Here is a 27,604-nt window from a genome sequence, read left to right as displayed (position 1 = left end):
TACCATAGGCGCAATGGGAAAAAGATTTGCGCACGCCTAGAGCCCTAACCGCTGGTGGATTTTCACCAAATTTGCGCCAGGAGTGACATCTTGGTCGCAAATGTGTGCCTTTGTAAATTTGGTGTAAATCTGTCCATTTCTTTTTTAAATGACCAAAACGTAGGTAAAATAGAATTAGTAATATCTGGGTTCGGTCCACTGACTCACTTCCCTGTTCGGTCCGCGGAGGTGCGTCATATTTTTGGAAATGCCCACCATGTTGGATTCGTGGACAGCAGCCGGTGTCCACGAACATCACGGTAAAAACATGTTAAAAACACAGCATTGCACTTGTCAAACTAATGAAACAATCTCTAGGGTGGTGAGGGGTGATGAGGATGGGATCGGATATGGCCATAAAAAGCCCCAAAATGGGTGTGTTTTTCTTCTCCGAAGTCCGCGAACAGGAACAGTCTGCATGTCCGGGGCAGCCCTGTGATGTTCACGGATGTCTGAGATGTTTGGGTGTGTGCATGCCTATTTCTGAATTACAGAGTTGGTGAAAAAAATGTTTTGGTTGGCTTATAACTTTGGTGCCACTCAATGAAACTGCACTCATCCTAGACCTGACTCTGAATGGTTCTGCAAAGTTTGGTACTGTTTTGCCGTTAGGGTACTAAATTAGAGGGGGGTGGGTCCGAAAATAATTTTAAGGCTTATAAATATGGTGACATTTGATGAATCTGCACATAAGTTTGCAAAGACATTTTAGACCCAGAAATGGTTTTTGCAAAGTATGGTGGGAATTTGTCAAGAGGGGGCAAAATTAGAGGGGGATCTCAACATTTTTAGATGGTCTATAATATTATTGCCTTTGCCAAATGTGCACCACTCTTTTCAGAAAGATAATAGACCCAACCTTGAATGCGTGTGCAAAGTGTGAATGGATTTTGTCAAGTGGGGGCTAAGTTATATGACTATTTTATGTGCGTACATTTTGACACTTTTCAAAAAATAAAACAAGGGTGAATTTGTAGAAAAATCGTGCAAGGAGAATTGGCAAGGAACTGAATGCATGGTTTTGCAAATGTTCTGTGTTCTATTTTTTGAAAAGTGTCATAATGTAGGTACAAAAGATAGTGACATACCTTTGGTGACTGAGGTATAGCTGGTGGCCATGGGCAGTGGCCAGATTGTCTGGGTCATGGCCAAAGGCTATATGTAGTCCATACATAAAATGACTACAGATAGCCAATGGTATCTGTAGTTCTGTAACTGTGGCCATAGACATTTTTCTTTTTAAACAACTATTTTTACAGCGACAGTTACGTCACACGTGAAAAATCACTGACCATAAAGCTAAGCAGGGTCAGTCTCTGTTACTGCGTGGATGGGAGACAGTCCACAGTCCCGGATGCTGTCTGTTTTCTTAGTTTAAAATATCTCATAACACACGGCATCTGTTTTCTTTTTCTTTTTGAACCGTTCTACTGTCGTTGCTTGAAAGTATTGCACTCAGAGACCATTTTTTGGCCTTTTGATGAATTGCATTCTGGTATTTCTAGTTTCCCAGTCAGGATGCAGGGAATAATGCCACGATGGTGCACATAGTTCATACTAGAATGTATATATTTGAGTGACACTATGGTATGTGTACTTGTTAAGTTATCTTTATAAAGCAGCGTATTGCTGAAAACCAGACATGGGGGTGAGATGGGGAAATGATGAGAGGGCATGTAAGTCATGAGTATTTGCCCATGATGTGGCAAGAGAGTTTCCAATCCTGAACACTGGTGCAGTTATTTGCCCCTGATTGTGGCTGCTTTTCAGGGCACAAGTAAAGGACACATGTGGGTGGACAGCGTAACTTTTTTTCAGAAGGCGGACACAACCCCTTGTTTTTTTGAGGGTTGGCAAGCTTGCTCACGTATTTGGCTACCAGAATTTTTCTCAGGTTGCCATGTTCCCAGTGCAGATGCTTACCCAACAGACCACAAGCACTTGTATTGTATTGGGATTTTGGTTTTACTTTGCCGGCATATTTATGGCAACATGTCCTCTCGGCTTATTTCTCTGGTGTTCATTACTTTTTTTAAAGTACAAGGCTATTTTGTCTTGCCCACTTTCCTCTAAGTGGAAGGTCAATTGGATTACATTTGTAAGTTTCACTTTAAGACATATTTTCACTTACTGTGCATATATTCATGGGTGCCAGCTTTTGATTTTCGTTAAGTGGGCAAAAGTACCTTGGCATATGTTATTCTTGCAGCCAGTCATTTTTTTACATTTTCTGTGCTGCTTAAATGCAGATAATTGGGGTCATGTGGTGTATCACAACATTCAGGAAGAGGATGACCATAAAACAAGGGGCTTCTAGTATGCTGTTTAACCAAAGTGTGCGATCCTTGACAAATAATGTAATCTCACTGCGCTTTGCCTAAAAACATTGTGAGTTCTCAAATCCTGCAATCTTTTACACATAATAAAAACATAGATATGTTTACAGCTACAGTGAAATCGGGGGTGAGGCATCCCAACAGTTGAGACCAACATGGTATGTGTCTGTACACGCCACAACCTCTATAACTGCTTCTAACAAAATCATCAATTTCTTTTTGATGGAATCATGGGGTATTGATGCTACAATATGGAGGTGTAACTTAATCAGTAACAAAGATCTTCATTACCTGGACGCGGTAGCGTCCATGTAGTTATGGTTAACTTGGTGTTTCCATAGGAAGAGCATTTTTTGGGTGGCTTATAACTTCGCTCCCTCTGGACGAATCCTCACCAAAGTTTGCAAAAAAAAGTATATGGCCCGCTCTGAATTTTTTTGTAAAGTTTGGAGAGGTTTGGTCCAGGGAGGGCAAAGTTATAGGGGGGGGTCACAAAACTTGTGTTTTTCCCATAGACATAATGGGAAAAAACTTTGTGCACGCCTACAGCCCAAACCGCTGGACGGATTTACACCAAATTTGCATCAGGAGCAGGGGCTTGGTCCCGAAAGCGTGCTTTTGCAAATTTGGTGTAAATCCGTCCAGTAGTTTTTTTTAAAATGACCAAAATGTAAGGCAAGAAAATTAGTGATATCTCTGTTTGCTTTGCGGACGGACTTCCCGGTTCGCTCCGCGGACAGTGCCCTGATTGGCCGAGCGGCTTGCACGATGTCCACGGACATGCAACGTGTTCGCTGATTGGACGGTGTGGGGCATGGAGCGCGTCAGATTTTTGGTGGCGCCCCACATCTTGCATTCGCGGACGACCGTGGACAGCGAGGTGATACTTGGTTTGAAAATTGTATTTGTTGGAGTATGTTGGTGTGTAAGAGTGTTTGGGGAGGGTGGGGGAGTATGAGATAGGTGCAATGTTGTATTTTTTTATGTGCAAGATGCTTTTGTTGTGTTCGATTTGACTACGGACAACACGGCTGTTCTGAAATGTTCGTAAATAAACAGAATGGATTCGGTGTCAAGTTGAAAGTGTTCTAAGAAGACTCGTGGGGTCCTGGAATGTTCGCAGGGGGTGTCCTGAAGACGTTGTCTGTATTGTTCGTTGTCAAGCTGAAAGTGTTCTAAGAACACTCGCGGTGTCCTGAAATGTTCGTACATAAAGAAAATGGGGGTGTCCTATGACGCTGTCCATATCATCCTCTGACAAGTTGAATGTGTTCTAGGAACTTCCTTGTGTCCGCGGACATTAAAATGGTTGAAATGCTTGAATTTATGGGTGTGATATGCTGCAGTGGTTGTGGCCAGGGTATAGAATGTTGGGTGCATGGCCATTTGGCCATGCACCCAAGACTCTATGCCCTGGCCACAACCACTGCAGCATATCACACTCATATGCCATGCACCCAAGAGTCTATGCCCTGGCCACAAGCACCGCAGCATATCACACTCATAGTGGCTTATAACTTTGGGTCAAAAGCAAATTTATAAGGAACAATGTTATAAGCCAGTATGGGTGTGATATGCTGCGATGGTTGTATTTATCATGTTATAGTTACTATTTTGTTTAGTAACGGGAGTCCATGTTTTTCTTGTTCATTTCTGTGATAAAAGAAAATAGCATGTTAGTATTAGTATTTTATAAAGACTTATTACATTGTACAATCGCAATTTTTTATTTTTTTTACCCTCATATTTAGTAGATGACAAACCAGAGTACTGTGCAATTTGCTCAGTTTCTGTGTTTGTTGCTAAAATCATTGGGTCTGTGGGAGAAAATAAATCCATGTTGGATTAAAAAAAACCTTTTTCTGTTATGCTACAGTTTATTTGTTTTTTTGTTTTCAGTGTTTACTTGTTGTTTCTGGCTAATGCTTTATACATTGGATTGTTCCAGTTTTTGGGAGCAGTAAGATATTAGGTATTTGTTTGGATATTGTAAAATTTTGGAGCAGTTAGATACCAGTAGGCGTATTCTAACTGTTTATTTTTGATATAATTTTGTGGTATTGCTTTATCTATTTGGATATTTCTAAATTTTGGGATAGTTAGATACCAATTGGCGTATTCTAACTGTCTATTTTTTGCTCTATTTGAGTGATATTAATTTATCTGATTAGTTGTTGTAGCATCTTTGGGCAGTTAGATAGCTTTTGGAATATTGTGACAGTTTATATTTTTTAACTACAAGTGTACTTAAGGTTTAAGTACAGTTTAGTTATAAAATTTTGGTTTTAAGAACATTAAATAAGCATTTGTAAGATTTGCTGGTAATCTCTGCTTTAGAGTAACGGTACTATCATTACATTCAAACCATCCACATTTCTTTTTTATATATGCAGTGTAGTGCCCTGAGTTGGTTGTGGCTCCTGCGTGGTAGATTATACCATTAAACCTATTGTTGTGAAGGTTTTCCTACCAAGAGATATTTGACCATGTGTGAATCCAGTCAGCTTGCAGTTCTTTTTGGTACCATCTGCATTGTAACGTAGAAGCATTAGTATTACGTATTTACTATGTGTTTGTATTACTCACGTGGAGCGATTATCTGAATTGCAGGTCGAACATAATCTACTGTGGTTTGCATTTTGTACAAGTTGCTGAAATGGAACGGATTCACAATTAGGTATTGATATATACACAAAGCGCTCATTGGGGATTTGTTCTTGTGTCACATTGTTGCAGAGAGTGCATGTATGTTTCCACATGTATGAAATCTGGAAGATTTCATTTATAGGTATGTTTTTGTTTTCCAGTACTAATAGTAAGTACATTAGAAATTCTTGTGGATCTTCTTGTGAGTTTATAGTGAATTTCACCATTCCAGCACAGTCGTCCAATTCTTGTTTTATTCCATGAACAGTATACGGGGTGTCAGGATTGTTTTTTGCGTTTCTATGAAGTACTAACATTTGCATACACAATGGGTCTCTAAAGTGTAAGTAAAATGTTGTCAACAATTGGTGGTATTTGAAATAGAATATTGATTGCTACATTTGCGTAGCAAGTTACACCAATTTCATTTATAAATTTAAATGGACCAGGTAGTTCTGTATCTGAGTGATTTTTTTTTAGTTTGTCTTCCTTCTTTGACGAAGTACTTGGTTTACTTTCCCTAATTGGTTCTTTTTTGATTGTGGTACTTGATGAAGTTTTAGTTTCTTTTACTCTCTTTGGAGGATTTGCAGTCACATCCTGTTGCATTTCTGTTTGATTTAGTTTTCTTTTAGAACATTTTCCTTTTTGTGGAACAGGATATGTTTCTAGATGGGGGGTGTATAGTGAACAAAGTCTATTGTATTCTAAAATGCAAGGAATATCAGCGTTTATTTTACTTGCATCAAAGTTGATTAGAAATAGACCGTCAAGTGTATGTAAGCGTGATAGTGCTACGTAGCTCATGCCTTCTTTAAAGACTGTGTTACCAATGTCTATCATTGCTTTGTCTAGGGTAAGACCTTGTGATTTATGAATGGTGACTGCGTATGCAAGAGTTAGAGAAAATTGTTCTCTGCGTACATACATGTCTTTGAAGAGTAGGAATCGAGCTGTTGAGCGTCCTATTCTTTTAACTTCTGAAAGTTTGTCAAAGAGAATATTGACAAACTGAATTTTGTTGTCACGTGGGTATGTTTGAAAGCCAACAACTGTACCCAGTGCTCCATTAACTAGTCCTTGGTCCACGTCAAGGTTACGTTTCAGCATTACTCTGCAGTTTAAGGATAATTTCAATATCTTTTCCAAGCCTCCTGTGTTTGAGATTGATTTTTCTGAACTATTTAGTCTTGCTGTCGCTTGGTCACACATGGGTAGTGTCATTCCATGTACATCTAGTTTGTCTGTGGCGCTAATTTCCATTATTGGTTGCATTTCTTTACTTAACATGATTTCATTCAATTTGAAACAGCTTGCAAGAGTTGGCATTAAGGCCATACAATTGACATTGTTGTGGGTTAATTGTTTCATAACATCTGTAGCACATGCATTATCACCATAAACTGCATGAATGTGCCGGGTTTTCAATATTGCTTCTGCTTCTTTAGAAAGTATAGCAACTCTGATACTTTTTAAGATGTTGGCATAAGTGAGATCTGCAGATTGGCGCATGTTTTCTGTTAATTCTCTGTATTGGAAATGTTGCCAAAGGTTGACATTTCCAATGCTGCCAACAGTTTTACGGCAGAGTTTGTGTGCTCATGTTTTAAAAATAGGCTCACCTTTTATTGGTGTCAATTGAAGAAGATCTCCAAAAACAATAATGTGTTTTCCTGCAAAGAGCTCTTCATAGTTTGTTTTGAGTACTTCCTGTAATCTGAGGTGAATCAAAGCCAACATTAGGTTGGGCACCATGCTCACTTCATCTATTAGTAGCATTTTCATTTGTTTTAATACACTGCGTAGTTCCATTAAAGCTTCTGTAGAAAGTTTGTAATAGACTAATTTGCTTTGGTGTTCGACTGGCAGGAGTAGTAATCGGTGTAAAGTGACAGCACCTATGTTGTAGGCAGCTACACCTGTGGGGGCAGTGACAACAGCTGACAGTTTGTTGTTTGTCAATTGTTGAAGGAACTTACTGATGATTTTGATTAGGAATGTTTTGCCAGAACCAGCTTCACCACTGATGTACAGTAGTATAGGTTTGTAATTTTGGCAGGTGCATTCTTTGTTTTCATGTTGTACACCATGTGCAATTTCTTTTGTTACTTCTTGAAAAATGCTACGTTGCTCATTGTTTAGTTTTGATTGTAGTATAGTTAAGTCTTCTTTTTCTTCATACTGACAAATGGTGTTTTCTACTTCTATCATAGCTAATTCTGCCTCATTTGTTATTAGTGGTTCTCCCAGTGGTTCTTGGCTTCCTGTGACAGAAGGTTGATTACTGTCAGGAGTGCCCTTATCTGGTTGGGCCTGGAGTTCTTCTTCGTGTTGCTGTTCATTGTGCAACATTGTTTTGTACTGTGTAAAGTTTACATCAGTTATAGTGCTTTCATTTGCTTTGAAAGCGTCTTCATATGAGTCATAGTTATGTAGTATTTCTTCTTCTTTTCTCCATGGTTTAAAGAGTTGTAGCAGGGACATGTAATATACTTCTTTATGTTGAGGAGTCTTTAATGACAATTTGATATGATTAATTAAATTTGGTTTGGTGAGTTTTACTAAGCTGCCTTCACAGTTTGTCACTTGGTATTTACGGTTTTGTTCATCAGGTTTTATATTATTTTTGTATGTGTAGTTTTGGGCTATGTGGTATAGACTCATGGTTTCCAAAGTGGTACTCTTGTTTGGGTAGTATGTGTCCAATAAATTGTTTTTTAAAATGTCTTGGCTGTTGGGATCATGTTTGGCTATTGTTTGTATATCTTCGTATGATTTTAGAACTCTTTTTCTAGATTTAGCTGGACCAAGACTTAGCCATACTATATTTGCAGATTTACCATACAATGCAGTACCAGTTAATCGATCAGCTGCTTCATAGGATCCACATTCTCTATGGGACAGCATTTTTATGCCCAAGCTGTATAACTTCTGAGACACTGTTTTATCTGATGACAGGTCATTCCAGAGGTCTTGGAGCTCTGTCTTTTCTGATTTGGTTAATTATGCTGTGACATATCGTGCAACTGCAGTAGAATTGTCTGCAATGTACTGCACGTCTATGTTTGCATTCCATAAGTGGGCAATGATTGCATTGTAATCATTGATATGTTTTTCTTCTTCTTTTCTTTTTATGCAATATGTATTTTTAGGTGACTTACCTTTAACAATATGTCTAACTGAAGACATGAGGTTGTTCACTTGACCTGTATTTGTAACTGGTCTAGGGAAACCAAATCGGCATTTGGTGTAGTATTTCCCTTTGTTTTTGTATTTGCGACGACAATATTTGCCACATTTGTGTCTTTGGAATTGTACAATTTTTGCATGAAGATCACTATTTGCGGATTCTGATGGAATTTCACAAGTGACATATTTTTCAATAAACTGTAAAACAGTGGCATCACTGTCTTGACCAAATTTAGGAGCATCTTTAATCCATAAAAGCATGTGGATATGTGGTGCTCCTCTGGCTTAGTATTCTTTTCTGCAAAAGAAGTGTTGCACTTCTCCAAGGGGAGGAACAGTTTTGTTACAAATAAAATGTAGCATAGCAATGAAGCGATGGTGAAAATATCTTGAAACATTAACAGGATCCTGTGAACAAAGTTCTCCAGGTGTTAGTATATCTATGTTTGTTTTGTTTTCATTTGATATGCGTAGGAAAGCATGTAAATCTTCCAATGCATATTCTGCACAACTTAATGTAACAAACCAAGTGGGTGGGCCAAGGTTTCTGATCATACAACGTACATCTCCATGACGTCGAAACCAGTACTCTTTAGTACCACGCATATTTGCCAATAGATTTGTAAGATTTGCTTGTAAAACCTCATCTTTTTGTTGAACTTTTTGTAATAATTGTGTAGCTGTCATATTTTGAAAGTGTGATCCTGATTTTAATATGTGTGCAACTCTGTAACATAAAGTTGCTAGTTCACTTTCAAAGAGTAGGTGGAATATGTATTCCACATTTTGTCAAAATCTGCGATCTTCAGAATACATTCGTAATGAGCGATATTCTGATGCTGATATTTGAATAGGTCTATTATTGTATCTTCCTCCTTTGCCAGTAGGACAGAGTAGAGGAAATGCGCGTGCTTCTATACTTTTTTCCCATATGCTCATTGGTGATCCTTTTGTTTCACGCATTTGGTACGTTTCCAGTGCATCTTCTATGGTGTCATTAGAGTGCAATGGATGAATTGTATAATGGTCTAAAGTGTTTGATATTGCTGCAGCATCTAGGAGCTCAAATTGACCAGCTTCTTGTGTCTCTTGAATTATTTCAGTTGTATCTTTCAAGTTTTCTTCAATATTAATTTCTTTGTAATATTCATTATTCTCTTTAAGATATTGCAGGGCTTCTCTAACTTTATGTAAATCTACCAGTTGTTGCCAAATATTTTTGTCTTTTGTAGGTACTCCATTTACCAAGATAATTAAAGATTGCTGCATTGGACGTTGCACTCCTAGAGTGTGCACATTTTCTTTTAGATCTAATGGTAAATACACTACTTTTCCACGAATACCTTTTACTAATTCAGAGGGAGGTAATTTTTCCAGTTTTTGGTTGAAGGCGTATTATTGCTTGAAATTGGAGCACTGTTTGAATTATGATGCTCTCATATAAATTAAGTTGTTGAAGGGGTTTTGGTAGTGGATATAATTCCAAGTTATTTGTGATAGCATGTGAAGGAGTTTGGTTGTTGTCAAGTTTTGTAGTGCAGTAACTGCAAAGTATTATGGGGTCAGTTATTTCGTATTTGTTTTCTGCTGTAAGGTAGAGAGCTAATTCAAACCATTTAGAATCTTCATTGTCTTCTATTTTGTATGATAGGTCTACAATTTGTGTTTTACTTTTATAAAAAGTTCTGAGGCAACATACAGACACGTGGTTTGGTACTTCAGCTGAAGTACTTTCAAATGTTAGTATTTCTTTTTTGTATGTGTGTAGTGAAAGGTTGCCATGTGCAGATTTGTTTCGAAGTTGGTTTACAGCTAATTCATCTTGTAAGTGGGTTTCACGTCCAAAATATTTTGTCTGTATATAGTCGATTTCATCTAGTATGTCTTTTGCTGTACCATGTAGAAGAATGTTATTTAAATTGGCTAGTGCTAAAGCAGGACTTTTAGCATAGTACAGTTTATAAACTAGATTTCTTATACTTGCATGATGTGTTGATATCCTTTTGATATCATGGAAGGGTGTTTTGCAAGTAGGTCCTGTAATGCAGGCCAATGAATGTCCTTGTAGTCCTGTGTACTTGTGTACTGGACAAGCATCCATATTTTGCAGTAGTTTAATTTTGATTTTGTCTTTGCTTTTCACATATTGATTGAGGAATTGGCGTAAAGACTTGAACATTTTTTGGGGAATGTTACACATTGACGTGCATGGCCATTTGTACACTAGATGTCCTGATTCAATTGAATGGAGGGGTAAATCTACGTTTTCAGGGCATATTTTTTTAAGGAGTACTTATTGTTCCATTATGGTATTATTACCTTTTTGATAACCTCGACCACTGCTATGTATGGCAATTGTATTTCTTTGCTTTTGTTTGTAGGCCTCTTCATTAAAGTATGGTTCTGTGCTTGTAGTGTGACTCCATTCACCTCCACAGATATTTAAGAAGTTATTTCTGTTGACATTTCGTTAATTTAGTTATTAGTTTTGTTAGTGGTTTCATTCTGTTTAACACTAAAATAAATAACTTTCTTTTGAGAAGAAGTGCACTGTCTATCAACGCTTCTAAGATTACTTTCCTACGATAGGTTTGAAGTGTTGAACCTGGTTTCTCTCCTGTTTTTATAAGATTTTGAAGGACTTTGTGACGGAACATTTTGGCTAAAATACTTTTCTTGGTATGCTTACTTTGTGCTATATCAAGATTTATAGAAGAAGTTTTATTTGTAGTGATAGTTGATTTTCTGTTAATTGTTTTTTGGGTTGTTTTACTTTTTGATAGAGGAGGCAAAGTTGTTGTACTAGAAACTTCTTCTGTTTCACTACATGACTGTATTAGCTGTTGTGTTTCAACTTTTTTTTACAAATTCTGCTATAGATGGATGTTTATGTTGGAGACTTTTCTTTTCATTTGCTCTACTTCTGCGTTACTTTCTACGGAGTTGTATTTGGTAGGCATGCTTTAGAGTCTGTTGAAAAAAATACAGAAGGTATGGGTTGGGGTGTTCTGCAATGCATGTGTGTTGTGTGCATGAGTGTTTGAGTGAGATGATGTATGTAATGGTGTGTGACTGTGCATTGGGAAGTACAACTACTAGGGATGGGTATTCTTGAATTAATGTGTTACTAAATTGGGGTTCAGATGACAGAAAAAAGTAAGCCCGTGGTGTGGAGAAGTATAAATAGTATATCTAAAGCTATACAATTAAAACAGTTGTTTCTTCTACAACATCTAAATTCTAGCGGCTGAGTTGGGTAATTTGTGTGGCAAAAAATAGGAATTTGTGGGCCATTCTGCCATTAAATCACTATTTAAGACGGGAGGATTTTTTGTCAGAATGGTGCAGAATCTCTATTTTTAGGCACAGAAGTAGCATGAATTAACCTTAGATTGTGTTTGAGTAATAATTCAAATATTATGGTAACAATCTACTTACTTTTTTCTAAAAAGAGCAGTTTGCTTCTTAGTTGTTCTTTGTAATTCAAATTCGTCTGCTTATTTTCAGGAGAATGGTCTTCACTGCAATTGTAAAAGAAAGAAATTAGTAATTCGGTTTGTATATAGCACTGTTTTTAATTTAGACATAGATTTTTTAAATTGAAATGCTCAGCGCCTTCCTCAAAACCATTAAAACTATCTTATGACTAACTGTAGGAAAGAAAATATCTTTACTATGGCTTGTCAAAATCATAATGCACCACTGTATACCACTATTCCTGTAACTAAGCTTTTCCACGTAATAGTGAGTCCATGTGATAGCCTGCTTTTCCACGTAAGAGGGAGTCAATGTCATAGCCTGCTTGTACTATATAAATGTAAATAATTATATAAACTAAAAAAATTAAAACCAAGTATGTGTTTGTACAAATATTATTCTTTGAGATTTGATGATAGAGTGTGCATGTAATTTTGTTTGATCATATGTAGTCTATATATTTGATTTCAAAAATGTTAATTTAACATTATTTGCGTGTGTGTGTGTGTACGAAGAAATTAAACGGTATAAAGGTTTGTAAGTCACAGTTCATTTTAGGAGAATTAAAAAATGATCGTCGATTCATTTTACAGATTATACAAGGTAAAAGTCGGTTAGAAAATGTGTTCATGTACTGTATAGAAAATATGCATACCTGTAGTTTGTGTTCATGCATATGGATATGGACGGAGCTGCAAGTAGAAATCTTGGAGACTTGTCTAGTATTTCTCGTAGATCATGCTTGCCAATGATATGAGACTTGTAGTCCGAGAGATTCACCGTACATTTGCAGTGCTGATCTATGATGATGCAGTTACATGTAGAGGTCTTGGATTTGATTGGTGGATGGTCATGTGATTTCTTAGCTACATCCGATGCGGGAATGGCACAGAGAGTGAAGTGGAAATGGTAGAAGGGCTGTCCATGTTACGATATGTTTGCGGACATGGCGGTAGTTCTAGGACACTGCATATTACATCCGGGGAATTTGGGGTGGGGAGGCATGCAAATGAGATTGAATGTAGCAAGGGATTGGTCAATAAAGTTTAGTGAGTGTGTTGTGCTAGTAGAGGTTTTCTCAGATATTCTTTTTGCTGAGAGAAGAACAGATAGCTATGGCTGAGTGTTTTAAAAAACAGATTGTGGGGATTTTGGGAGACTCGTGGATACATTGGTTGAAGGTGCATGCAGAAAGCTGTGGAGTATCTATAGATCTTGGATTCCCACAGGTGGAAATGCAATGGCATGGAGTGCGTGGAATGAAGTGTCTGGACTTGCTACCTCTCTGTGCAACTTTGAAGATAGAGGCACATCCAGACATAATTGTAATTTATTGTGGAGGAAACAGTTTAGGACATGTGTCTGGAATTTCTTTGCAATTTGCAATGAAAGAAGGACTTCAGAAGATCATGGACATGTTTCCAAACTCCAAAGTAATTTTTTCACGGGTTGCGCAGAGACAAATGTGGCTTCGTTCTTTCTCATGTGGTCCACAAATGGAGAAAGCAAGGCGTAATGTCATTAAGGCTGTTTGTGCCTTCCTAAGAGATTTTGGCATGTCCTCTTTTCACAATGAAAATATTATGTTTCGTAGTACATACATTTTTCGCAGAGATGGAGTCCATCTTACCTATGCTGGCAATCAGATTTTTCTGAGAAATGTACAAAATGCATTGCGACCTTTTTTAGAAATGCAGCATCTATTTTGAAGTAGGTGTTAAGTATTTATAATTTTTGACATACAAACACCTCCCAAAGGCTCTTTTCAGAGCCACCACTTCCTCCCAGAGAAAAATGCAATGGTTACAATAGGGTAGTATCCCAATTTTTTTTATGTTCGCGAACTGTCCGCGGACTTTCAAGAAATAGAAAGGGCCCTGCGTTATTTATCTTTACTTCTGTTTTTTAACTGTGAAAGGCGGCTCTGTAAAGAGCCTTATTTCTTTGGGGATTTTTGTTATTTTGTATTTTTTTGGGTTTTTTACACACAACACACTTGGAGAGGAGGGGAAAGGAGGGTAAAGGGGGGGACACCAACCACAGGGATAAGAAAGGGCGAGCTGAGAGAGGAAGATGTAGAGTGGGTTTTATTTGGGTAGTGAGCAGGACTTCTCGTGCTCTGAGATGATAGTCTCAAAAGCACTGCAAAGTCGCTCCCCCCTGCAGAGTACTGTGTCACAGTACATACATACAACTGTGACCCTCGAAAGGTAAGAGTCATCAGAATTCTGTATGGCCTGTGAGGCAGCTTGAGGAAGACGCTGTCCCACAGAGGTGTTCCTTGTGGTGACAGGATCAGAAACGGAGGATGAAGTAGAGGCAATCAACCTGCTACACTCTTTGCAAGGTACAACCTTACAAATGGCCCCAGTGTGGAATGAGTTCAGGTGTCACTTCATGGTTGTAGTCCCAAAGCTATACGAACCATGCCTCCCGCGACTGAGTACCATTTTGCACTCATTGCAGGTGACACAGTTCGCATGTGCCTTAGGACCATTCCCATGAACGGTAAACAACCGCCACACCCAGGAATCACGCCGAGGGTAGGTAGTAGGGTTTTCCTCTAACTCATTCTCGTCATCCTCTTCTTTCTCCTCTGTATCCTCACTCCTGTTCCCCTCTTCAGGCCCTTGGGGAAATGGTGGTGGTGGAGGGGGTGGGGGTGGTGCTGAGGCAGATGTAGCACCAGTGGCAATTGTGCAGCCATGGATGTCATCGGCTTGGAGATGGAAATCTCAAAATCTGCAAAGTATGCAGCAAAATGCAGTGTGCTCTGCGGAATAACTAGAAACACAATGACACAATGAGAATGAGCTCTAGGGCGTGGTCTTTTATAGGGGTGCTTGTGCGCGGTTCTCTGACATGCACGCCATCCGCAAGACAGATCGAACACCAAAAAAGGTTCAAAAAGTCACAAAAACTATGTGGAAACTTAGGATTAGTATGTGGGATTTGTGGTATGTTGAGTTTTTAATGAGAAATATTGTGGATTACTTGGAAATGTACTTTTAAAGTGTTCGGGGAAACGAACAGTGTCCGCATTCAGAACACGCGATCAGCGTGGGCGCGGTCACATGATTGTTTCATGAGCGTGTTTGCTAAGGTAGCAGCCGTCCGCAGGACACCCAATGTACGGACATTGTTTTGCGCATGCGTGTTGATGTTCTACGGACAGTGTTCGGGTCCTGAACTAATTAAAAGTGCGTCACATGTAAAACGAACAGTTACGGACAGCCGTTTGTTCTTAGCACAGTTTAATTTACTTGTGCACAATATGGCCAGACATAGCGTCTCAAGCACACCTCCATTTTCGTTTATTTACGAACAATTCAGGACACCACAAGTGTTCTTAGAACAGTTTCAACTTGCTAGCGAACACTACGAACAGGCATAGTGTTCTTAAGGACACCTCCATTTTCGTTTATTTACGAACATTTCAGGACACTACGAGTGTTCTTAGAACATTTTCAACTTGCATGAGAACATTACGGACAGATCCTCAGAACACTTACATTTTCGTTTATTTATGAACATTTCCGAACAACCGCGCTGTCCGTGGACACCTAAATTGGTTTTACCACAAAGAACTGAAAGTAATAACAACACAATATAAAAAAGTAACTTTATTTAACATATATAAACAATTTATGACTGAGAAGGTGGGGCAGAAACGGAAACAAAAACAGGAGAATTAGGGTTTTCAATATTAGACGGACCAGGTGAAGAAGGGATGGAAATCTCATCAAAACGTTGTGGTCCATGGAGAGAGTTTGGGGTTAAATGAATGGGATATGGTGAGGGGGACAAGTACAGGTGGGAGAATGGTATGTTGTTGGTGGTTTTAGGTGATCTTCCACAAAGTTCTTTAAATCCGTAAAATTTGCCATAAGTTGGTCCATTTTGTGGGTAATGTGTTCAAGAGTGTTATCCACCGCTTCTTTTTCTTTGGAAGTTGCAATTTTTGTATGGTCTGTAAAAAAAAATGTATATGTTGAATGCATACAAAATAATATTTATTAATTGGTTTATATAGTAAAGTGTGTACCATTAGGTGGACTATCTTCTAACATTTCGTCTCGTGGGAAATGCTCCTCTAGCCAGTCCAGAGTACTACACATTTCTGTGAGAAAACAAAAAAGTAATATGTTTTTTTTTTTCTAATATAGAAAGTTTATAAATATATGAGTAAAATGAAGTGCACTTACTATTTCTGGTAAGATATGTAATCAGTAGTCTATACGTCTGGTCTTGCTGTTAGTTGTGGAGTGTCGGTGAGGTAATTATGTTGGAAGCCACTTTATCTTCTTTTGGTATATTCCATTTTAAAACATATTGGCCCTCATTAGGACCCTGGCGGTAAGGGGTTTACGCCAGCGTTAGCTGCGCCGACCCCTTACCGCCAACTACGAGTTCCCAAAGCGCCATGGTCACTTCTACGCCCGCTTTTTGCGGGCGTAAAAATCCATGGCGCTATGGGACCTTGGTGTTAATTATGCCACCGTAATGTACGGTGGCGTAATTAACGCCTTCCCCACTCCCATTGAGCCCTATGGGGCCGAAATGGGAATGGGGAAGGGTAAATGGGTCAATGGGGACTTACCGCCCCGCCAACCTCGGAATGGGGCGGTAAGTCCGCCATCCGCCATGGCGTAAACGGACTTTACGCCATGGCGGAAAAGTCCGTCGATGGCGGAAAAAATCCGCCAGGGTCGTAATGAGGGCCATTGTATTTAAATGAATGGTTAGTGTGTTACATATATGGGTTACATTGCTTAAGTATTACTACATATACTTTGTATGTGTGCTGCTTTGTGAATTTGTTAAATGTTCCTACACCCCCAGAGTTTTTAGGTGGTGCTACTGTTGTCCGAACATGTCCGCGGACCATCAAATTCAGTAGAAAGGGTTCAGTATGTTCCATATTACGTGTACATAAAGTCAAAGTTATTGTTAATTTGTGCTACTAAAAACCTATGAAATTCAGTAAAAAAACTTTGTTAAAGGGACGTTATGGTTAAGTTGCGCTACTAAAAACCTTTCAGATTCAGTAAAAAAACGTTGTTAAAGGGACATTTTGGTTCCAAGTAAAACCGAAAAACCCCTGAAATTCGCCAGTTATGGTAAGCTAAGCAACCATAACTCGCGCCACCACCGTGCACTGCTAAGACTAAAACCCAGGACATTGGGGCAAAAATGGGAATGGGGAAGGGCCATAGGGAGGTAATTCCCCCTTTCTCCATGGCGGAGTCGGTAACTTACCGGCATGGACCATGGTGCTAATTGCACCATGGTCTTCCGCCAGGGTCGTAATGAGGCCCTATGAATAGTCATGCGATAAACGTTAGTTACTTTGCACTGGTTCTTAATATGGGTTTATACTAATTGACCTTTTCACAATTGAGCGTGGGAGAATTGACCTTCTGCACAATTGATCATGAAATGAAGGTCAATTAGGACATATATGCGAGGGGAAAGCCCCGCAACCCCACACTCAAACCAAAATAAAAACACAACTCCCTACCCAATCCCAATATATTATTTACTACCCCAAACCCACGCCACACATATATATATTAAAATAAAGGTAAAGGTCAACTGTGCAGAATGTCAATTAGGACCACTATTATTAGGTCAATTAGGGCAGAAGGTCAATTGTAAAAGGTCAATTTGGTTAATACCCTTAGTATCTCAATCGAACCTCAAAACAAAAACAAAAAGAGGTCTGAGGACACCTATATCTCAAATCAAAGATAACTGAGGACATCTAAATTATAAGGAAATACTGGATTAGAACCAACAGGAAGGTGGCAAATGTGTCTTCTCTTGTGGTTTCTCTTTCAGATTCCCTTTACAGTATTTATAGAGCACACACCTAGCTGCGCTGGGCAACATATCACTGCTGTGGAGAAAGGAGAATAGAAGAGAAATGTAGGTTAGTATATCCTGATAAAATATTACAGAACAGCATAAAATACCTCACGGGTTCTACCCACTATCCATCATACTTGAGTAATGTTTCTTCAGGTGGCATATTAAACCAGGTGCCCAGAGTTGAGAAAAGAGGGGGCTTAGTAAGAATAAGATATATCAACAGAGTCCAGGCCATGGTTTTCGATACAGCCCATAAATAGTGTTCCATCCCTCACTAGTTTGCTGCATACAGCAAGCTGTACCTAGGGGGTTGCATATTTCACAGGTTTTCTAAGCTTCATTGTGTTGGTCCATGAACTCTCGTCTTATTGTCAAACCCATGCTCTTCACATTGTGTGAAGGCAGGAAAACTACTCCTCTCAGTCACAGCACAGAAACTCCTTTTGAAAATAAGCAAGATATGACATGTGTTTCCCGTATACATGTATGCCATAGGAATTCCTCCACATCCATAGAGCAGCTGCAGCACTCACATATAATGCTATCAGCATGGAGTTTGCCTCATTGAATTACAGCAGCATGAGCAGTGATTTTTACTTTGGGTCACATCACAAATTGGACGGAGCATTGAAAATGCGGCAGTAACGCTATTACCGCCAAATTACCACTCCGCCGAACTATGAGTTGGGCGGAAAGTTGGGGATTCACCTCCAGCTCTGAGCTGGGGGTAAATCTGGTGATTTTCTGCCCATTTTGGTGCAATTACGGCAGCGCTATTAGCGCCATGGTAATTGATATGGTATGATGTGGCATTTATGATGCACCGGTACACAAGTGTTTCTAGGCGCGACAAGACACAGAGGGGGGAAACAAGGGAGGACAAAATAACAACCTTACTAGGCCTTGTGTCATTCAGATCACGCAAGTGCGGGGAAGATGGAAGAGGAGAAGATCCAGAGGGGAGGTGGAGGGGGAAGTTCAGTTAACTCACAAGTGCAGCCAGCGGGTGGCTCATAAGTGAAGAGAGAAGGGACTGTAGGGTTGCAGATACAGACCCTTAAGTGTTGGGGAGCCCGGAGGCAGTGCAAGGGCAACTAGACATCCATGAGCCTGGGCTTGAGTTCAGAGGGTGACCAGGTGACCAGCGCACTGACTAGTCAGGTGCATCAGCAGGGGAGAGGAAGAGAAAAACCGCAAGCGAAAAGGAAGGTCTTGAGTTGCTTCCTGAACCAGAGGTGGATCTGCTCAAGTTTGAGAGAGGCAGGCAGGCTGTTTCAGAGGGAGTCCCCAGCCGAGGAGACAGATTTGGCCCCAACTCTCGGCTTGGAGAAGCATCTGATCCTCAGAGAGTTGGAGGTGGTTGGGCGGAGAGCTTGAGAAGGAAGATGTTTTAGAAGAGAAAGTTGGAGGTAAAGCGGTCCCAGGCTCTAGAAAGTCTTGTGCACAATGCAGAGGGTCTTGAAGTTGATCCTTGCAGCCACAGGGAGCCAGTGAAGAGATTTCAGAGCTTGAGAGATCTGATCCCTGGGCTTGAGGCCAAGTACAAGTCTTGAAATCCTGTTCTGGATGAGTTGTAAAAGTCGAAGAGTAGAGACAGGAAGATTTAGAAAGAGGCTGTTGCAATAGTCCAGCCTAGAGAGGACCAGAGCTCTGGAGACAGTGAGCTTCTGAGGGAAGTTGAGAAAATGAAGAATGCATGTGAGGAGGTGCAGCTGTTATTAGAGATGCCAGAGATGTGAGGAGAGAAGGGGAGGGTGGAGTTGAAGATGTCACCAATGTTCTTAGCCTCACAGGAGTGGGCAACATGGAGTGTTTCATTTCCACTGGTTCATTCTCTTTGTGAATAAAAACAAGACTCAGTAGAGTTCTGACATTTAAGTGACCCTTATTTTGGCCTTATGTACTGTTCTATCTGCTTTTACAGTGACAATGCGAAGATGACACCAAGGTTCTTAGCCTCACCGGAGGAAGCAGGAAGAGGGCTCAGACTGGGCAATTGCCCTGAAAAGGCCCCTTTGGGTCCAATGAACCCAATTTGAATGGGGACTTATTGCCACACCGCAATTTGTGATCCGGCGACAATACACGTGTTTGCTTGGACCACCTGGCCCACCGCTTGTTAGTATGGGCCTTCAGTTGAAAGAGCTAGTAAATTTGACACGCCAATAACTCAATTTTGAGAAAGGTTCTCCTTGAGTATATATAGGTTTTACTTTGAGGCCTCTATCCCACCACCATGACCTTGGATTTTTAATTGTTCACATTTAAGTCATTTATTGCATTATAGAACATCCCTGCAGAAACCCACGTTTTGTTTGGGGTAGGAGCTAAGAGGACTGCATCATCTTTTGGTGGCCTTTCTTACATTCTCTTCTACGCATGACAGTTTCAACAGCTCTATTCTTTTTGTTTGTTTCCATGCCTGCCACTATTTCATCACATTGGATCACTCATAAACCCGTCCTTCGCTCATGTAGTCTCACTAATTTAATGTAGCCCCCTTCTTCGCTCCTGGTCCACCGATCCCTCCACCAACCCTATCCCGACTTTGCTCCTAAATGCCTATTCAGTCTAGAAAACAAGCTCAAATGATCCTGGATACATTTTTCAGACTCAATTTGCATTTCCCCAGCATAACTAAAACATGGATTCTCTCCTATTATACTGCATTCCCAACTTGTCACACAAGTTCTCACTCCAGCTTCTCTAATCCCCACACCCCTTTCATAGAGTGTAAATATGTGAATATGTACCATTTATCCCTCTTCCTACACAGCAGTTTCTCATCCCACTCTTCTTCCTTCCTTTCCTTACTTCATTATATTTCCTTTTTCAATTATACCCCCTCTCCTTTATGATTATTCATCGCCCTCTCTTTTCCTTCTGTGATGATTTTGATCCTCCTCTCTCATTCCTTCTTCTCGCTGCCTTCCCTTTTTTCTTCTTGGTGATTTCAATCTTCATCTTCTGACTACCAATGCATTGTCTTCTTTCCATGTCATCCAGTTTTACTCCCCTCCTTCTCAAATCTCTGGTTTTTCTTTGGATCTACTGTTCTCATCTGTGCTCTCTATATCTGTAGTCTCAGCTACTCTGTCAAATCTGACCATCTTCTGTTATCATTTACTACCTTTGTCATCACTCTCTCTAAATACACTATTCCTTCTCAGAGCTTTATCTCCAATAATCTTAGTTCCTTTAATACTCCTACCTTTATCACCTCCCTCTCATCTTCCTTCCACTTTCAGGGTTTTCTCTTCTCTCAGTGAACTCTGCTCTATCGTCCCTGCACTCTTATGGCAACCATGCAATATCTCCACCCTGCTCGTACCTTTCGTCCCTCCTGAAAACCATGCCATCCTTGACTTCCTCCTTACCTCCTCTGATCTGACTCCTATCCTAACTGATTCATGCTGATTGTCAATGGAAACAATGACACTCTTCTGGTGACCTGGCTCTACTCTTCTCTTTCCACTCTTCATAGGATTCCTGACTGTCAGGCGCAATAACAACTATGTTTCTGACCTCATCCTCTTTTTGTGTTTCAGCTTCTCAATGAAATTGTGTTTCCACCTCCACTCTTACTTCTACTCTATCTCCTGTGGACTTTGCCAGTTTCTTCTCTAACAAATTACACAATTACACTCTTACTTGCCTGCTGCAATTGATTGCCCCGCACCTTTTGGTACTTCTTTTTCCTTCTCCATGTCCTCCTTTTAAGTTTTTTCTGGCTTGGTTATTGCTCACTATCTCTCCCAAGCCCATCCTAACTCCTTTCTCATCGATCCACTTCCTTCATCCCTTATTTGAAATATCTATTCAGTTTCTCACCTTCCTTATCAACTCATCTCTTTCCTCCGCTGTCTTTCCTTTGGACTTCAAGAAAGCAGACAGCCTGGGCATTCTTAAAAAATACCTCTCTTGATCCTTAACTTTGTGCCAAATTTTGTCATATCTCTCTTCTCCCTTTCTTATCTAAAATGCTCAAATGCGTCAATATTCTCAATTGTTTTTTTAACATGATACTAATTCCCTCCTTTGACAGTCCAAATCGGGATTTGACCCTTACAGCAAAAGGACTCTGCTCAGTGTGCCCAACTCACTCCTATGTGCCCATCATTCCAGACAGTCTTCTATTCTCATACCTGTTCATCTTTCTGCAGCTTTCAACATGGTTGTTCACACTACCCTTCTTTCTTCTCTCACTTTATTTGGATTATCTGCCTCTATTCAGTGATGATTTCAGTCATATCTTGATGACTGCACAGTCTCTATTTCTTGGGTTGCCAACCACTCCCCTACCTCTTGTCTTCTGTATGGGGTCCTTCAGGGTTCTTGGGTCATCTTCTCTTCTCTCGCTATACCTCCCCCTTCTCAGTATTTCCTATTTTAGCATTTCCTTTCATTTCTGTATTGATGACTACCAGATCTTTGTTTCCTTTTTCTGATTCTGTGACCTTGCATTCAACTATCTTCTCCAGTCTCCTTGCAGAGCATTCCTGTAAGCATGAAACGTTTTGTGCATCTGAATGCCTCCAAAACCGAGATTCTATTCTTCATCTCCTCCACTTTCCCTCACCCTCTTCTTCCCCAATCTATCTAATTTCCCATTTCCAATCTCACCCTTTCCACTACTGCATGCCATCTAGGTGTATTCCTACGCTGCTTTTCACTCTCCTTCTCTATCCACATCTCTAACACTCCTTGTTATTGTTGCTCACAACTCTGTAACATACATAAAGCTGTCCCTTCTTGACATTCATGCCACAAAACTGCTTATATCCACTCTTGTCCTCTCTCGCTTGGACTACTGCTTTGCACTCCTTATTGGGTTACCTGACAATCAACTGTCCTTCTTTCACCATAAATGTAATTCTGCTATTTGTACTCTATGTTGTCTCTCCTATCATACTTCGATCTCGCTGTTACTCTGCTACCTTTGACACTTATTTAAATCATGTCTAATTTTCAATTTTCTTTGTATCGCACTCCTTACACCTCCTTCCAACTATACACTGATACTCTCTGCCTCTCAGTATTACTTCTTCTCCTACTCTTCATCATTTCCGCACACATCTTAAGATTGTTATTCCCACTTCAATATACTAATCTTCTTTTTCATTGGCTTCAGATTGTCTGCTTCAATATTTTGTACCAGTGCTTTGGTGAAAGCATGTGGTGTATATAAAAAAATACAAATACAAATCTGCCAACAAGAGCACAGTTAATGTTTGTTCACCCGACTTGATAGTTCCCCTGCCACCCCAAATCTTATTATTACAGCTAAGTCGGATTGAATTAAGTTTAAGCATTCATTTTTCCGAGACTATCCTTCCACTGATTTAGAAGAAGGTGCTGTTCAAATTCGTAAATAGGTAGAGTGGTCCCTTTAATGGCTTCCCATAATGACGTACTTTAAAATAATGATTCAACCATTGGAACACAATGCATCTTCCTTCCTGGAAGCTGTATTGGGCACAGTCCAAGATATTTTCATCATAAGCCCACATCTTCAGACGTGTCAACACCAGTCACTGAAGTGGTGTGGCTCAGGTGTCCAACAGAAAGATGGGTTGTGTTTGCCCCGACGCCTTTCTCAAAAATAGGAGCCAGTTTTGACTTTTTACAGCTGTCCAAGCATGTTCATTCATGAAGCTAGGAGTTCAGCAGGCTGTCAAAAATGGGGAACCCACAGATCAGCCTTGCACCTATATAGGTCCACCAGAAATCCACCTGGGTCAGGGCAGCTATGGGATCTCTGTTATGTTAGCAAGTGCCTCCGACATCTTCTGCATGGTGAACAATCGCAAAAAAGAGTCTTCACATAGCTCCTTGACATGGCATGTCTTGGTTTTCTCCCTTGGTGTTTATTTGCTGTGGTGAACAGAATGAATACAGGGACGACGAATGATGTAACCAAACGTATCCATTATTAACATCCAATGGACAGGGCTTTGAGTCCCCACTGGCAGAGGCAAACAACATCTAAGAAGCCTGTTAGTTTTTTATGTCACACTCCACGTGCAGTACGCCCGGCCCTCTTTTCAGAACTTACCCTTTCTTATGTTTATGGGAGTTATTATGTGGAAAAAATTTGGAATAACTCTGTTTTGATCCTTTTAAGGTTCAGTCAATTTATGTTCGTCCAGAGGCTACTCCTGTCTAAGATGGTCTTAAGGTGGGAATTATCAGCAGGTACTGAAAATCAGCTACGTAGCAATGTAAGCCAACTTAAGAAGAGACTTAATTAGATCATATCAAGGTTTCAGGTAAATACCAATCAATAACAGATAGGGGAAAGATGTCTTCGGAAACACCGAATTTTGATGGAATAGTTTGAGCTATATATAGCGCAATTGATGTGATCGGATACAAATGTCAGAACCTATCACAGTATTACATTGTGGGCCACATCGGATTTGTTCCTGTGGGTTATTCTGCTCTATGGGGGTCATTACGAGTATGGAGGTAGCCATGGTGCTATTAGTGCCATGGCTACCCCCATACCGCATGCCGGGTCCGGGTTCCCTGAATGAAATACCGGGCCATTCTAACCTTGGAGGACCCGGTATTTTCCCATTCAGGGAACCCATCCCCATTCCCATTCGAGCCCCCATAGGGCTCAGCAGAAATGGGGAGGGAGCTAACAACGGGCCCGTTGTTAGCTCCCTGGTCCTTTAGTGGCTCCCACTAAGGGCGCCTGGTAAAACCAGCTGCCCTTAGCAGGACCCGCTAAACGACCTCGTAATGTGGCAGTAAGGGGTTAACGGCACTGGCACCCTTACCGGCACCATTAACCCCTTACCGCCAACCTCGGAATGAGGCCCTATATCTTTATACGGATTTATATTTTCCTGTACCTGTCCCCTTTCATCTTTTTATGGGCAATGTCTGCCTGCTTTGGTTCAATCCCCCTTCCACTATTATCTATATGCTGTATCAGTTACCATTTTCTGAATTGTTGTTCTGCCTTCTGCATATGTGTTTAAACATCTACTCGCCGTCTCTCATGCTCTATCCTACCCTGTACCAAGAAAAACCCTCCTACCTGATCTTTCGTAAACAAAAGTCAAAACTGCATTGTTTAAGAAATATGCTTAATTGCCCATGATTTTTTCCACAATTGCACCGACTGTAATTAAACCTGTACCTCCCGCGTACTACATTGTAACCTTGTCTCACTGCATTGACTGTAATGTAATCTTCACTAGCACTGTGATACCTCTGTGTCTGGGTGCTATCAACAAATAAAAGAAATAAATAAATCCTCCACCCATTTCCACTGCTCACAATGCCTCTGTATCACATACATGGTGAGTGGCGTTGAACTGTGGTAGAGGGGTGGCCTAGCTGACTTACGCTGACAGGCCACCTGGGAGCCCACTTTCAATATGCATAAGTGCAGCACAAGTGAACATTTAAGATTCCAACACGGAACCAGCAAACAGCAGTACATGCAGACAAGCATGTATGCTACTCCGGCTAAATGATTTACTTGACGCCTACTAATGGCTCTTATCACAGCGGATTGCTTGGGTGGGAGCACTGGAAAGGCCTTTACTGCAGTGATTTCAGGGCCCATTTCACGTATGCAGACACACGTTTCAAGGTTATCTTAATAGGGGTAAAATTGGTAAATTGACCCCCATTATACATTGTTGGAATTATTAGTCTATTTGCCACAGTGCCCAGGCATTGCCCTCTCTGCTACAAATTGTTCTCTCTCTATATCCTTAATAGTTAAGACTAGAGTGTCATGGTCCCAACCTGGCCTACCTTGCACTGTCGTGTCCTGTGCCATTCCCCAGATAGTTGCTTAGATGACAGAACAATCTTCTAGGCTGGTGTTACCTAAGTCAACAGGCCCTTATAAACATCTATCATACGGCCATTAACATACGCCATACCTCTCAATAAAACCACCAAGCTTCTCCCCATGTATTCAAACTTTAATCTGTCTGGGTGGCAATCAGTTAATCCTCATTAAACATCCTAATGATATCCTTTCAGTGGGAGTGTCATCCTCTGGGGAGACCTTACCAACAAAGCATTATTGCTTTTATTACAGATCCGTGAATTTCACAATAAAGGTGTATAGTGAGATGTTTTTTAAGCTTCGGAGTTGTCTTCTGACAACATTAGTTCCCATAGTGGCACCATAATGGAGTCTCATGTGATTTTGTGAGTTTCTCCTGCAAGGGCAGCGGTCTGCAAAGTTCTTCTCTTCGGATATTTCAAACTACAACTCCCATTAGCTCTATACAGCATAGTCAATATTCTGGGACCGTGGGAGTCATAGTCCAAAACATCTGTAGAGCCAAAGGTTGTGGACCTGTGTGCCAAAACCAGCAAGACCTAAGTATCTGCTCCCCCCGGAATGTCTTTGTCTATCCATAACAGTAGCATACACATGAAATATGATCTTACCATTATTGTATTGTATTGTGCCATGTTTGGTGAAGAATTATTACATCAAAACCTTTTCAAAGGGAGATGGCTGATTTAGATGATCAGCCTTGCAATGTTCCATCAGAGAGTAGGTGCATTACCTTACTTCCAGGAGCTTGTTCTGGTGTACAGCTATGGGCATAGAACTTTCTTTTAATTCCAGCATGATATCAACAGGTGAGCCTGGGGTGAGGGAAATATGACCTAACTCTATTAAGGATGGGTACATTAAGCCTTTGTTAGTTGACTCCTTAGTCTCAGCTATGGATGGTTCCTGTTTTTGTGGCCCCAATAAATCATTGTGGACCTAAAAAACGTTGTCTCATTGAACTGTTTGCTACAGATGACAGCCCCTACCAGAGATAAAGTATTGCAATCATGATGCCTTATACTGCAAATTGCCTCAATTTCCACACATGATATCGCTCTGGTGGAGCTTCCAAACAGGACTACTCGACTAACTGGTCCATAAATCACTTTTTCTCACCAGAGATGTGTAGCTTGTTATAGCATAAGCAGTAGATTTCTTTAAATTAGGATATGAGTTGGAAGCTGTGGTGGAACAAGCTATTGCCACTTTCCAGATGCTTTTGAAGGACAATAAGGAACTTCAGACTTACAGTGTGTAAATGATGGCAGTTTGCTTGGAATTGTTCAAGTTGCCTAACCCTAACCAGGTGGGGTGCCAGGCTGTATCAAATGGAAAAGGGAACAAAACTTGACCGTTACCTGGCTATAGTGAGAAAAATGTTACTTCTCATAGTAGCCTCGTCTGTACCTCCTGGAACACTAGAGGCTTTCGCTCCTTTTTAGAGAAACAAGAGGGACGGGGCATTGTAGCTAGTGCTGATATTTTTGCCCTGCATGATACTTAAACCACTGACAAAGTTCACCTATGGAGTCTAGTTATGGGTGTGAGATCTAGTATGATGATGTATGCATGTTTGCCACTGTCCTCCAATCCCAATGTTTTGGCTGCTGTTGTTGTCCCCTCGAAAAAACCATCCTCATCAGAAATTCCTTTTGGTTAATATGTTTATCCCTCAGGGGGCAACCAATCAAGTACTATAGTAGGCCATGTTGATAACATTCTTACGTTATGGCTGGAAGAAACGTTGGATGCTTTATGTGTGGTTGTTGGTGATTCCAACTTGAGTTTGCACATTAAAGAGGAGAACAATGTTTTTGTACTTTTGTTCTATATAAGGGAGACGTTTGTTGGTCTTCCTTCTTGGATGCCTTTGGTCTGGAAATGTTGGAACATTTAAATCTGGAAGACACATCCTTAACTTGGAAAAATTATCAGTCCAAATCTCAAATAGATTACATCTTTTATCATGAGAAAAGGTCTGGATAGAACACATTGAATCTCTATATCAAGATCATTCTGCGGGAAGGCATTATTTGAATCAAAGTCCTTCTGTCATGCCCGATAGAGGGAAGGCACTTGGTGAGTGGTTTACTCACACTGCTCACGACATAATATGTATTATAGCCAAACTAAAACCCTTGAGGAGGCCTGGGCATGACAGCTTGACGAATTTTGCGACCAAGGCAGATGCAAAATACTCACCCAAATTATTACATCAGGTATTGTT

This window comes from Ambystoma mexicanum, chromosome 4p (genome assembly GCF_040938575.1).
Source record: "Ambystoma mexicanum isolate Mex_15411 chromosome 4p, UKY_AmexF1_1, whole genome shotgun sequence".
Lineage (NCBI taxonomy): Eukaryota > Metazoa > Chordata > Amphibia > Caudata > Ambystomatidae > Ambystoma > Ambystoma mexicanum.
The sequence above is the reverse complement of the archived record's forward strand: the minus strand, read 5'-3'. Positions refer to the sequence as shown.